Below are 14,668 nucleotides of genomic sequence, written 5' to 3' on the forward strand. Positions count from 1 at the left end.
AGCCCCCAGAAGGGTATGCACTGCAGTGCACTGCAATGCATACCCCTCCATGCCCTTACATAAGATTGCAAGAGCACGAAGGTGTATCGACTCCAGTGCATACCACTCAACACCCGTACATACTTATGCCCCCATATTCCTGCCGTCCTGTCCTTGATGAATACTCCAACGCACAGCGATCCTATGGCCGATTGTAAACCAACACAAGCTGCATAATAGACTTTGCACTATGGCTCTCTCTGATGCCAAATATGGCCAGATGGGCTACAGGTCTCAGCTATAACCCAGCACCCGCATCAGTCCATGTAATCTAACCCACCATCTGGAGAGGCATTGAATGAGTTTCTGAAGAGATCCACCGCTCGCTGCTGGCCACTGGAGGACTGAAGCAAATCTTAACAGATCCTTGTGATGTGATGCGATGTGAGTTGGCACTTGTATAGCGCGCTACCACTACAAGGAGCATCTTGGCGCTTCGACTCCTAGTTATCAGTTAACAGCAGAGTGTCAATGATAAAAACTACCTGTCTGTGGGGAGGATCAAAGTAACGCTGTGCATCCGGAGTCTGACAGAGAATAGATCCATGTCTTTAATAGTTTTCTGAATTTTTGCTCTGTTGCAGATTGACGCAGGGACGGAGGTAGTTTATTCCATGCCTTAGCGCCAATAACTGCTATGGATTTTCCTCCTCTAGTCATCATCCTAAACCTGGGAACATGGAGCAAATTTGCTGTGGAGGACCTGAGTGCCCGTGACGGATGGTATTGCCTAAAGTACTTGCGCAAATACAGTGGGCCTTGATGATGGAAGGCTCTGTATGTGATGGTGAGAACCTTGAACAGGATGCGCTTATGTACTGGGAGCCAATGTAAGGCATCCAAAGCTGCAGAGGCCGAGGACTTTCTAGGCAGTCTGAGGACCAACTAGCGGCTGCGTGCTGGACCATTTGAAGTCTGTGCAGGGCTGATTTATTTAGCCCTGCATACAGACTGTTACAATAGTCCAGCCTAGATGTTATCAGCGCCACTGCTACCGTTCGTCTGGCACTCAGAGGGAGATGGTCAAAGAATGTTCTGAGACCCCTAATGATACTAAAGCATACCCCTGCAACTTCTTTGGCTTGTTGGTTAAATGACAGGGTATTGTCAAATGTAATGCCCAGATTATGTGCTGCATTGATAGTCTTTGGGGGGGCTTCTACCTTTTCGGGCCACCAATCTTGCGGAGAAAAACAGTTGTTAGGACCAAAAGGCACTATCTCTGTTTTAGCCAAATTACATTTTAAGTGGTTGTGTGTCATCCACTTAACTTGTACTGCATAGCGTCTTCAAGAGTCTTCCAACAAGCAGGTACAAGGACACTTATAGAAGCTATGCAGTTTTGCTTCTCTAGGTCCTCTAATAAATCAATTGGTTGCATAGTTAATTTTCACACTGAGGAGAGACAGCAGCTGTGATCCTCCTTGACCTCTCAGTGGCATTCAACACCGCATCCCGCCACATGCTGGTCTCAAGGCTGCATGACATTGGCATACAGGGGAACGCTCTCAGGTGTATCACCTCCTTCCTCACCGGAAGAACACAGAAAGTCTGCCTACCTCCTTTTACCTCAGAACCCAAGGAAATCATCTGCGGTGTCCCGGGCGACTCATCCTTCAGCCCCAGCCTCTTCAACACCTACATGACACACGCCCAACACTATCAAATCCCATGGACTCAACATCATATACACTGACGACACTCAACTCATCCCCTCCCTCTCCAAGGACCCCACCACCAGAGGAAGCTACCACACATGCATGACGAGCGTCACCAACTAGATGAGAGACAACTGCCCGAAGCTTCACACTGACAAAACGGAAGGACTGATCTTTGGTAGCAACACCACTCCCCGGAGCGCCTCCTGGTGGCCCTCAGAACTAGGGCCGGCCCCCACCCCGCCAGAAACCGTGCATCATCCTGGACAACAAGGCGACCATGAAGTCCCAGAACAATGCCGCAGCCTCCGCCTACTTCTTCACTTTACACATGTTACAAAAAATCTTCAAATGGCTCCCCCTGAACCCAAGATGCACTGTCACACAAGACTCATCACCAGCAGACTGGACTGTGGCATTGCTCTCTACTCTGGGATTGCTGCACGCCTCCTCCAGAGACCAGACACCATTCAGAACGCTGCACTTTAATTCATCCTTGAGCTCCCCCGATGGACCCACCGCACCCCAAAGAACTCCACTGGCTCCCAGTACAGAAGAGATGCCGATTCAAACTGCTGACCCGCGCATACAAGGCTCTACACAACCAAGGACCCGCCTGCATTAACCACTGCCTGCCTTGGACCAACCAGCCAGACAACTACGCTCTCCACCCCTCTCGCTCACCCATACCCCGTACTAACAGAAGCATGAGTGGAGGACGCCCCTTCTCCTACCTCGCTGCCAAAACATGGAATGACCTCTCCATGCAGCCCGGACCTCCCCTTCTCTACTGGAATTCCAAAAGCCCTGGCTATTCGACTGGATAACCTCTCGGGTGATAAGCGGCGCTATACAAATCGACTGATTGATAGATTGATTATTTCGCTCGTACAGCTACGTATGAAGGATAATGTAAATAAGCAACATCAGGTGTCCGTAGAGAACATCAAGCATAGGGTTTACGGACAGTTTGATGAATGTTGCTAACATCTTTTTATATTTCAGTGGAACTGCAATGTTGTTTTAGGATGAAGCCTTACGGCTAAAGCAGTCGACGTCGAAGCTGGGAAACAGGGTTCGAATCTCGGCAACGACGCTGAATATCCTGTGATTCTGGGCAAATCCCTCAATCTCCCCGTGCCTAACAAAAATGAACGTGTCCTCATGTAACGCAACTGGTGCTGTGTAGAGCACTCTGACACCCGCTATCTTTGGGTCTAGTTTGTGCTATATAAAACTCTCTCTCTCTCTATATATATATATATATATAGTATTGATTGCAATATAAATAAACTTTACGTACCTACCTACCTACCGTAGTCTAACAAGTCCCAGCAAGCCCCATACTGTGACCGCTGCTTGACGTCACCCAACACCATTCACAGAAACAGGAAGGAGGGACGCACAGTGGTCCATCCAGGTGTTCGCTGAGCCCCCTCCCCATGCCTGCCCTGGCCCATAAGAGCTTGGAATTAACGCCCCTGTGACATCCCCATCAAGGTGGACTGTAACAACAAAAACACCATAAACAGACAGAGCCGATCAAGGCCGCCAGCGTGCCACTAACAGAGCGCCTGCATACACTCTTCATCCATCACCCAACTAAGCGCTGCACCGCACAACACAGGAACTACACATGGGTGGTAATCACACATGACATGGAAACACTTCCCACATAGGATCAGAAGCAAGACAACCTCCATCCACCCGGTGCTTGCTGCTACCTGCTACTAATGTAGCCAGGCGCTTCAGAGCCCCAGAAAGGGGTGCTAAGCGCTATGTAAGCGTTACTTTACCGTCTGAAGCGCACACAGGGATGAATAGACTATGCAAATGAGGAAACAGACCCTTTTCTTGCAAGTTTTTCTCAAAAGGCCGTTTTCCAGATTTATGGCGCTTTAGTTAAACTGGGAGAAAGTGAAAGAGGGGGGGGGGGTTAAAACGGAGGCAGAGGGGGCGAGAGGGGTCGCCCAAGAGTGAGGGAACATTGAGTGAGTGGGAAGAAGAAAGGGGGGTTGAGAGCGAGCAGCCAAGTGGGGAGACCCAGAGGGCAGAGCGCGTGCAAGAATGCGGCCCCACTGGGGGGCTGCTGGGAGACTGTGAATGGACAAGACAGCCTGACAATAGCGCGGGGAGGGGGCAGGATGCGGGGCGTGAGGGGCAGAGCGAGGGGCGCGGCGTGGCGGGCGGGGGGAGGGGCGCCTGTGTTTGCATTGTGTGTGGCTTGTGCCCCGGACACCCCCACGCACTTAAGTCGGTTGGAGGAAGGCGCTGATAAGCGAAGCGCAGCCCATGTCTTGTCTGTTAACCCTTTGCAGGCGGGGGGGACAGACCGGAGGGCGTCACTCACTGACTGCGCGTGCGGCCTCTGGGGCTGGGCACCAGCTGGGGGTCTCGGCGCTGCCACCCAGCGCACTGTGGGCGTCTGGAGGGGCCGCACTGGGTGTGTTTGTGGTGGATGGGAAGGCACACACTTTGTTGTGTCTCATTGCTTGAGGCAGTGCACGTGGGCTGCACCTCGAAACCAGCGCGGTGGCGGCAGTGTCTAATAGTAGTGAGAGCAGTGGTTGAGGTTACATTGTGTGTGGTGGTTGGCCACGAGGGCTGTACCCCCCCCCCCCAACCCCGCAGAGTGGGGCTGGTTCACAGTCTCATTCTAAGCGAGGAGGGGTACTATGTGTGGTTACATTGCTTGTGGCTGGCCGTGTGTGGGCTATACCCCCCAGCACTGCGGTGGTGGCACACTGTCATTTAAAGAGCTGGCAATCTCGGTGTTTCCCTTGTGGCAGGCAGCAGGCCATGTGTGGGTTGTGTACCCTCCCAACACAATGAGGTTGTGTTACGCTGTGTGATGGAAGGGGTTGTGGGTTGCAATCTGTTTCCCCCTTGGGCAGGTATGCCATGTGCGGGTTGTACCTCCCAGCACACTGACGGGGGTGGTACATTCATTGTGTGATGGGGAGTGTGGGGTGATAGCGGTGTTTGGCTTGTGGCAGGCAGGCCATGTGCAGGTTGTATCTGCCAGCACACAGAGGTGATGGAGAGGTGGGCAGTGGGTGTGCCGCCCTGGGAATGACGTGTGTCTGTGTTTTCCAATGCTCCTGCCAGGACACGTGTCTGCTCCTCCCCCCACCACACAGTGGTGATGAGCGGACGGGCACTGAGGTGTTTGTAACTTGGGAGGGTTGTTGTTTTTTTCTTGCTTGTGGCAGCCACGTGGCTCTACCTCCCCGCACACACAGCTGATGGCAGATTATGTAATGACACCTGTGTGTCCTTGCCATGTGTGCTGTACCTTCCTGCACACAGCGGTGACCGTGACACGAGGGTCTCTGGTGTGCCTGTAGGGGGAGGGCAGGTGATGGGGCGCACTCTTGAATGCTTGTAGGGGTGTGTGTATTTCTGTTTTCCTTGCTTCTGGCAGGCTGTGGGCTGTACCACCCTACACACAGGGGTGACGTGGGCTCTATGGTGTGTGTTTTTTCTTGTCGGAGGGGAGGTGATGGGGAGCACGGAGGTACATATGTAAGTAGGTGTGTGTGTCGGGGTATTTCTGTTTTCCTTGCAGGCAATGGGCTATACCTGCCTACACCACACATTTGTGATGTGGACTCTCTGGCGTGTGTGTGTCTGTAGGTGGAGGGGTGCACTGAGGTATACCTGTGGCTATAGGCGTGTTTGGGGGGTATTTCTGTGTTCCTGGCTTGTGGCAGGCCACCTACCGCCCTGCACACAGAGATGGTGTGGTGCTCTCTGGTGTGTGCCTGTAGGTGGGGGCAGGTGGCGGGGCGCCCTGAGGTATACCTGCAGGTGCTCTTTCTCGCTTCTGGCGGCAGGAGGCCGTGCAGTGCCGGTGACGAGGAGCACACGCTGCTGGGGGAGGAGCGCTGCTCCCTTTTCTCAGGACAGCTAACTTGTTTGAACACACGCTGCTCTTTTGAATAGAAGCTCCTCCCACTGGGAGGGTGAGTGAGGGGGAGGGCGGGCAGGAGGCAGGCAGGGCAGAGCTCGGCCCATCATCCACCTGCTGCAGCCTCAGGAGTCGGACCCGGGACCAAAGTCAACGAGAGGTCGGAACCGCTGGAAGATCGGGGTTAGATCCAGCAGGGACTGGAGCCGGAACCCCAGGCGGGGACGAGAGTGACCGACCTGCCCCCCCTCCATCTGGACCATCGCCCCCCACTCCTCACTCGGGGGTCTCGGGGCGTTCGGGAGGGGAGAGTCTCACCGGAGTGTGGCCTCTGGACTGCACCAGGACCGCCGCCGGCACCGGACTCCAGGGGGCGCTCCAAGTAAGTTTATCCTTCGCCGAGGTCATCCGGAAGTGCGACAGATCTGGAGTTTGGAGGCTCCCCCCCCTGGCATGCGCCCCTGCCCGCTGTGCCCACTTCCGTGCCACCGCGCACCTTGCCAGGCTCTGCTCGCTTGTAAGACAAACCCTCTTTTTGTGCTGAGAGGGGGCACTTCCGGGCTCCCCTCAGGTGTCCTGGCTATTGGGGGGGGGGGGGGCAAGGAAACCCGAGTTGTTCCCGTGGGGTTCATAGGTTGTTCCTGCTTCTGCAGACCGGTACGTTTGGGTTTTTTGGGCGACATGGGGGTTTTGTCTTCGCTTTGATTGATAGTTCGTGTGTTTTCAGGTTAGCTGGCAGGTGCTGACATTTCTTTGCAAGGGGCGGTGCTTCTCCAACTGGTCGATTTGGGGGGGGCTCGTGGGGTCTGTGTTGGGTGAGAGGAGATATCGATTTGTCACGGATATTATTTGGGCGAATCGTACCCAGTTCAGGTTAATTTGCGCCAGGGGTATTTGACTTTGTCTCGAAGACCCCAAGATGCGCCTGTTGAGTGTATTCCACTCACCTCGTCCAGGTTACTGCTTTGAATTCCAGGAAATGTAGGTACCGATTCGAAAGATAACAACCACTGGTAAAGCCAGCCGAGCAAGCTTTATTTTTGTGTCACAACCCCCTCATGCCATAGTAGCCCTGAAGGGAACTACTTCGTGTGGGAATGTACTCCTTGTGAATGGACAGAATGCCTTCGTCACAGCGAAGTTAGCCAATGGCCGAAGTGACCTGACCCACTGTCCTATGCTGTAGGGGGGTAGAAGAAAATGTGACTGTCACAGCAGCTGATCAATGGATGAGTAGGGGTGGTTCAAAGCCCATATTAGTAAATTTAATGTATGTGTCATTTTATTAAAATCGAAAGTTCTTGACCAATGCCAGACCTAAAAACAAAACTGAAAGTATCCCAATTCAAAGACCCTCCCGCCCCCCTCAAATGGCAAGGTGAAATACTCAAAGGGAAGATGGGGTAGCTGGGACTTTAGCTTTGTGCTGATTGGTTGGAGGTAACACATGCTACAGTGTTTTTGTCCATGTTTAGGGCGATGGGGTAATGCTGGCTGTGGTGTTCTACAGACTAGTAGTTTGAGGGTGTTGGGTCATAGGTGATGCAGTGTTTTATCCATACTCGTTGGTTGGGGGTGGTATATCCATACTGGTGGTTCGATAGTTTGAGGGTGTTGGGGCAGGGGCGGCTCTAGGGTCATGGTGGCCCTGGGCAGGAAGCGTAGGTAGGGGGCCCCGGAAGAGGGGGTCCGGGTGGGGCAGAGCGCGGAGGCCAGTAAAGAGGGGGGGGGGGGGGGGGTGGTCAGGGTGTTTAGAAGTGGAACTGAGCCGGAGGCCGCCAAATCCCTGCCAGGGGCCGCCACACAAATATGTATCCATCCTCAGAGGATTATTATATTAAGGATATATATTGGCGTGGTGGCCCCTGGGGTTTGGTGGCCCTGTGCAGGTGCACAGCTTGCACATGCCTAAGGCCGGCCCTGGTTGGGGCAACAGTTGCTGAAGTACTTTCTTCTTGCCGCTAGGCTGTGGGTATGAGGGTTACAGGTGCTGTGGTTTTTTCTTCTTGCCTGTAGGCTGAGGGTGTTGGGGTGGCAGGTGGGTCTGGCAGTATTTCCTGCAGGTCAGTAGGGTGTGAGTGCGGGTCACACACTCTGCAGTGTTTTCTTCAGGCTGGTAGGTTGACAGGTTGGGGGTCTTGTAAGAGGTGGCCCTGATGGTGTTTCTGCAGTCAGTATGTTTCGGGGCAACAGGTAGGTGCCTGCGGTACTTCCAGGCTGACAGGTTTGAGGTTTCGTCGTAACAGGTGGGTCTTATGGTGTTTCTGCAGTCGATATTTTGTGGGTTTTTTGATAACCGGTAGGGCTGTTAGGTTAGGGTCTTGGGGCAATATGTGGTTCTTATGGTGTTTCTACTGACGGTATGTTGTGGGGTAACAGGCGCTGGTAGGTTGATGGTCTTGGCGCCGCAGGTGCTCTTATTGTGTTTTTGCAGTAGGTAGGCTTTGGGAGTTGCGGTTCAGGTTTGTGCTGCGTGGCTTTCTTCAAACTGGTAGGTTGGAGGTCTTGCGGTAACAGGTGGGTCGAAGGTGTTTCTGCAGTAGGTAGGCTTTGGGTGTTGGGGTGGGTACAGCTTTGTGCTGCAGTGCTTTCTACATACTGGTAGGTTGGGTTGAGAGCAAGTCTCTGTTTGACACGGATACTTTTGGGGGACATTGTACCTATTTCATGTACACTTGTACCAGTGGTCCCTAATATATGCATTCAGAACACAAACTATCCCTGAGAAGTGTGAATTGCTCATCTATTCCCAGTTACTACTTTGCATTCTGGGACTTGTAGATCAAGGTTTTAAAGATTAAAAACAAAAGTATCCCAGTTCATAGCTTCCCCAAGGCCGAGACCTCATCATTCCCGCTTGGTGCACTAGCTGTACTGAGTGAATCTATCAAATTTGACTCCTCCTACCTGTGCTCATGTTGACTTGTTTCTACCTGTGCTTGTTGCTCTGTGAGACTTCGGTAGTCTTGTTTCTCAGGTAATAAAACTGTACTCGCTCTAAAGAAATGATGCTAGCAATGCCTGCTGGCCAAATGTCACAGATGACCCCCTCCTCCCTGGGCATTCATTTAACCTCCAAGTGCCTTCTGGGAGTTGTAGTGATCACTTCTGTGTCGCATCATGTCATATCCCAATGAGTTGGAAAAGGAAGACCCAGAACTCAATCAATCATCTATACTACTATTATAAAGTAAGAACTGTGAACCTTTGAGGCGGGTAAACTCTGGAACCACAGCGCCAATCCACACACCCAATACATCATTGGAATTGGCAGGGTCTGCAGAGTGACATAGGCTATATACCCCCCAAAAAATACGTACTTTCAAAAATATACCTTAGAAAAATAAGTAGTCCCTTGGAAGTAGCGCCAGCCGTCGTGTGTGCTGACATCATCAGGAGCGCAAGGAGGAGCGTCGGACAGCCGTGTTGAGGGAAAAGTAACGCGGCATTCAGCAGGAGGAGCGCGGAAGAGAGTGGCGGCGACAGTGGGGCCGTGGAGCTGAGATGCCGCAGAACCTACACCCGGTTAACTGAAGTGCAGAGCTGTGGGGAGGAAAAGTAAAGCAGCGTTCAGCTAACGCAGCGTTCAGAGAGCGGCGGCGACAGTGGGGCCGTGGAGCTGAGACGTCGCGGAACCTACACCCGGTTCACTGCGGCGTTCGGCGGGAGGAGCGCGGAAGACAGTGGCGGCGACAGTGGGGCCGTGGGGCTGAGACGGCCCCCGAGGATGACGCAAGGTAAGGGAGTTCCTGCCACCTGGAAGCATGGGGCCATGGGGCTGAGACGGCCCCCGAGGATGACGCAAGGTAAGGGAGTTCCTGCTACCTGGAAGCGTCATTGCCCCCGGACAACTTCGGAACGGACAAAATGTGTAGTAGGGAGGTCTGTAACTGTGGGGTTTTATAAGACTGACAAAATGTGTAGTAGGGAGGTCTGTAACTGTGGGGTTTTATAAGACTGACAAAATGTGTAGTAGGGAGGTCTGTAACTGTGGGGTTTTATAAGACTGACAAAATGTGTAGTAGGGAGGTCTGTAACTGTGGGTTTTTATAAGACGGACAAAATGTGTAGTAGGGAGGTCTGTAACTGTGGGGTTTTATAAGACGGACAAAATGTGTAGTAGGGAGGTCTGTAATTGTTCGTATGTTTAGGGGGGGGGAAAGCTCGTTGGGAAGTTAGGATGTGTTCGTGAAGCAGGCTGGCAAGGATCAGAGTGAGGGTTAAAAAGAAAGGAATGAGATTGGCAAAAAGCCTCTAGGATGGTTTGTCATTAAGAAGCATCCCTCAGCAAAACAAAGAACCTCAATAGACCCGAAGATATTTCTGTTGGACAGCCCGTCCCGAGGTTGTCCGGGGCAATTGACGCGAGGTAAGGGAGGTCCTGCTACCTGGAAGCCTCATTGCCCCCGGACAACGTCGGGGCGGGCTGCTAGTTATTTTATAAAGCGCAGCAAATCACCTATGAGGGTCTCAAGGCGCTGGAGTTGCAAGCTGCTTCATGGTGCTTTGTGCATTCAGTCAACCATGTTTTGAGTCCTTTCCTGAATCCCCGGAGGGATGCGGCATCCCTAAGTTGAAGGGGAAGGTCGTTCCAGGCTTTGGATGCTAGGTGTGACTTTTTTTTGCCCTTATCCTCACAATCCTCTCGACCATACCCCCACATCGACCACGGTGGAGGCTTTGGTTATGCCAGGGGGTTCTTTTAAATACAGATATCAAGTTATGCCAACTGAATCTCGGGAGATGGTCTGATCCATGCTGTGCTTTGCATTCTGGTACATGTAGTTCTCTATTTTTATTCTAGTAGCTCCCTAGTTGTGCAGGTGTTGGCAGTTTGCCACTGTTTTACGGTCGAGCCTAGGCAGCGCGCATGCACTGTCTGGAAGACCTGCTTTAATCACGGTACGGAGTGTAATCCTGCCTGCTCCTTGTCTTTGGTTCACTCCTTTGTTGCTCTTTTTTCCTGGCTCCTTATTGGTTGGTGCTTCTGAAACATAATTTCCGTTTTATGTCAAGGAGCACCGGCCAACTACAGTTTACTTACGCTGTAGGTGGTTATGTTTCCATTTAGGGACTACTTGTTTCATTTCCTGCTAGTCATTCACCACAGCGCCCACTTCATGCACTGCAACGCGTATAACTTTTTTTTTTTTGCAAGGGCACCGCGCTTCATGTTCTAGCATGGCGTCCGCTTTCATGTGGGCCACTGTGCGCATAACTTTTATAGAGCCGGGCGCCATGCTTTGTATCAGCACAGCGCCCACTTTCATGTTTGCAACATGGGCGGCGCGCTTTATTTTTCAGCACAGTACCGCTTTTATGTTTACCATCCCAAAAGCTCCAAGTCTGGCAAATGCAAGACCTATTGCATTAAGTCATAAGGTTTTATAGAGCGCTCATATAACCCGGAGGGGGTCTCAATGCTTACAAATGCTTGTTTAGGTTGTGCTTTTTTTTAAACTTTTAGCTTGACATTGCAGCTATCGAACTGACATACTGCTAACAATATATAATAGCTGGGAGTTTTAGGTCGCTCTTTTCACATTAGCTGTCTTTCACCATCCTCTTTCAGCCATTGGCTCGAGCCTTTGTCAATCAAATGTTTGTTTGGCTCAGCCCTATTGGCTCTTTAGGTGTATCCCTCCACTCCCCCTGGAATGCCTGCTTTAAACTACATCAAGGACTACTTTACAACTATATAACTGTCTGTTCACTTAATGATGGCTCTCTCCTGCATGTCTCAGTTTAAAGGGTTACAGTGATGCATGCGTGGGCACATTAAACCGAGTACTTTGCCTTTGCCAGTGCTTGCTGTTTTCTGGGAACACAAAGGTACACGTCGCTGAGGTGCGCGTGCCCAGTCATGGGGCATCCAGAGAGCTCTGAAAGTTTACCCCGCACTGTGGACTTTGCACATGTCAACAAAACACGTAACACAAACACACAGGGAGGGCGGCAGGTGCGCTGTGTGTCGAAATGTCGGAAACTTGGCAACAACAGCGCGTCGGGTAAGAATGACGACTGCGGGGCTTCGAAGCGCTAGTAGCCCAAAGTTCCGTTTAGCGGAGCCTTTCCAGCGCAGCTTGTTATTGTAATCTCTTTTTTTTGGGGTGGGTGGAGGGGTCTTGGAGGTGTTCTCTTGTTTCAGAAAGGCATCTGTAGTGTGCACTTCACTCAAGGTACTTTCATGATTATTCTACGCCGCTGCGGCACTTCTTTTACACGTTAGAGGCGCCGTCACATCCTGCAGCGAAGGAGAGGCCGCAGTCTAGTGTAGAGGGATGCGCTGGGATCGCCCCCCTGCGACGCCGCAGGATTCTAGGCGCTATAGTGGGGATGAGCGCCCTGAGGACAGGTGGAGGAGGCGAATGTCCCTCTCGAGTGACGCCCCGTGCTCCCCGATCGGCCTCTCAGCACTTCCCAGCTCTTCTTCCTTTTGTTTGTAATCTCAAGGGGCCCTGTTAGTGCGGAGATCGACACGGGGGACCGGTAAAGCGCTTGAGGCATCAGTGCACGCTGGCGGCCGCCCCTGCACAGCTGCTGAAACACGCCAGGCTGCAGCCCTGTTAGCAACATTCATGTACTCGGCAACCTTCCCTGCTGGCTTCCCGTACTCACAGTCACAGCCCGAAACCAAGGCCACAGGCGACTACACTATCTCAGCTCCGAGGCCACTGAAAGAATGGGCTCACAGCCACGAGCTGCGTCCTTCGGGCCGGGGTGGGGGGTGCTCGAGAGAAGAATAACGGCTGCGTTCTTTTACACCAAGTGCTAGCCCTGTCTCAAGCCCCCCCACCCCCAAACCCTAAAGAGGGCCTACGTGCCCCCCCTAGAGATCAAAGGACCTCATGGGCAGGGGGTAACCTCCCCCACAGACACCAGAGATGCCCATTCCTACCGGGGACTCGCTTGCTGAGACGACATAATAAGGCAAGGGTTCCCACCGGGCTCTGTGACCGGGGCACCCACCCCTTTCAGATCAAAGGAACACATGGACAGAGAAGCCCATTCTCCCAGGGGGACTCGCCTCCTGAGACTGCATACTATGTGCCAGGGCCCCACCCCCGGCAGCACAAGGCTCCGTGCCCGGGGCTCCCACTCTCGGAGACCGCAGGACTCTGTGCCCACGGGCATGTGCCAAGGGGACTGGACAGAGCCCTTAAGGCTTAGAATGTTGTACTAGTGTACCGCCCTCCAAGACAGAGGGGCATCCTGCCCAAAAAACCCACCATGAGGCCAAAAGACTGTGCCCAGGGGACCCCCAGCTGACACAATAGAACTCTGTGCCCTGCTGACAGGGCACTGACACGCACCATGCACTGACACGCACCGGGCACTGACACGCACCGGGCACCGACACGCACCGGGCCCTGACAGGGCTCCGACCCGCACCGTGGACCATGCCCCGACACGCACCGGGCACTGACGCGCACCGTGCCCCTACAGGACCGTGCACTGACACGCACCGTGCCCCTACAGGACCGTGCACTGACACGCACCGTGCCCCTACAGGACCGTGCACTGACACGCACCGGGCACTGACACGCACCGGGCACTGACACGCACCGGGCACTGACAGGACAGGGCTCCGACACGCACCGTGGACCATGCACTGACACGCACCGGGCACTGACACGCCCCGGGCACTGACACGCCCCGGGCACTGACACGCACCGTGCCCCTACAGGACCGGGCACTGACACGCACCGGACACTGACACGCACCGGGCACTGACAGGAGGGCAGGGCACTGACACGCACCGGGCACTGACAGGACAGGGCTCCGACACGCACAGTGGACCATGCACTGACAGGCACCGTGCACTGACAGGCACCGTGCACTGACAGGCACCGTGCCCCTACACGCATCGTGCCCCTACAGGACCGTGCACTGACACGCACCGGGCACTGACACGCACCGTGCACTGACACGACAGGGCTCTGTTCCCAGGTGACACACACAACTCACATATCTTGTGCTGACGGTGACCGACGCATGCGCAGCGTGTCTGCTAAATAAAATGGATATTGCCTGTGCCGCCATTCAGGCATGTGCGATCCCCTTTGGGGCCCCCCAAGCAAGACCTATTTTGGGGGGTCTCTTTGTGGGGAGAGCGGGGTGACCTGCCCGAGGATGGCATTACAAGGATGACATTCAGTGGCGAGTTATAAGGATATGTCGGTGGAAGCCATTGCGGCCAGTGGCAGCATCCCGCCCTGCATAGTGGCTGGTCGCTGCCCCTCTCTGCACTGTGGTCGGCCAGTGAGCATCGCCGCCTGAACCCTCCCCTGGTGGCAGCGCGCACTGGCAGCTGGGACGCGCCCTGGGGCCCACCTGAAGTGGCCTTCGGGCACCTCTATTTGCGGAACTCCTTCATGCACTTTTCGCGGTTTCCCGTTTCTCTCAGTTTCTCATGCCTATCTATGTGTACCCTTCGTTTTCACATTTTCCTTAGTTACTTTCTGATTGCTATTTATTTTTACTTTTTCGTCTGTTTTCACTTATCGTTGTTGTTTCCTTTTACCCTCACTTTTCTCGTTTCTCTATTCCCCTTTCTTTTTCAGACTGGATTTCCTCCTTTAGCGTTTTAGATGGCTTGCTTTTGGTCGCGACTGATGCGCTGTGTGACCGTGGGAACCTCATTTTCCTGTCTACTATTGACTTGTATTTAGCATTATTTTCAGATTCAGGCTCGTTGCGTTTCCAACCCTCGCTCTAATCCAACCCTGACCGCAGACATTTCCCAGAGGAAAGAAGTAAACAGCACGGCTGCAGCCACACGGCTATTTATACCCTGTGTGCCTGTGGGCGAGTTGCACACGAGTCCCCACCGTGCAAGGGAGGGTGTCGGAAGGCGGGGTGAGGGCGGAGAGTGTTGAGGTACAAGAGAGGAGAAGGGGTCGTGTATGTGCCCCCCCTGACTCCATCTGGGGTCCTCACATGGTCATTTCGCCTCACCTCACTTCATTGCTTCGGAGATAAATCCTCAAACTCGTAGAGGAAGGAGCAGCCTGGGCCCGGAAGCCCTCCTGCAGCCTGCCGGGGGTGCCCCCTGCGCGCG

The 14,668-nt window shown here is 53.5% G+C and overlaps 1 protein-coding gene across 8 annotated transcripts in view; it reads left to right on the forward strand.

Annotated features, from left to right (window-relative positions):
• Nucleotides 1-5,664: 5,664 nt before the first annotated feature.
• PHLDB3 (pleckstrin homology like domain family B member 3) overlaps nt 5,665-14,668 on the forward strand; it is a 167,894-nt gene continuing 158,890 nt past the window's right edge. For 2 of the 8 annotated variants that reach the window (XM_086929799.1, XM_086929803.1), the window contains exon 1: nt 5,854-5,989. The gene's annotated coding sequence lies outside the window, so the exon portion shown is untranslated. Of the gene's footprint in view, nt 5,990-6,054; nt 6,125-6,197; nt 6,265-11,593; nt 11,616-14,668 lie in introns of those variants that run through there. The other 6 variants (XM_086929805.1, XM_086929804.1, XM_086929801.1 and 3 more) reach the window with 6 other exon arrangements.

The sequence above is a fragment of the Lissotriton vulgaris genome, chromosome 7, assembly GCF_964263255.1.
Source record: "Lissotriton vulgaris chromosome 7, aLisVul1.2, whole genome shotgun sequence".
NCBI classification, from domain to species: Eukaryota; Metazoa; Chordata; class Amphibia; order Caudata; family Salamandridae; genus Lissotriton; species Lissotriton vulgaris.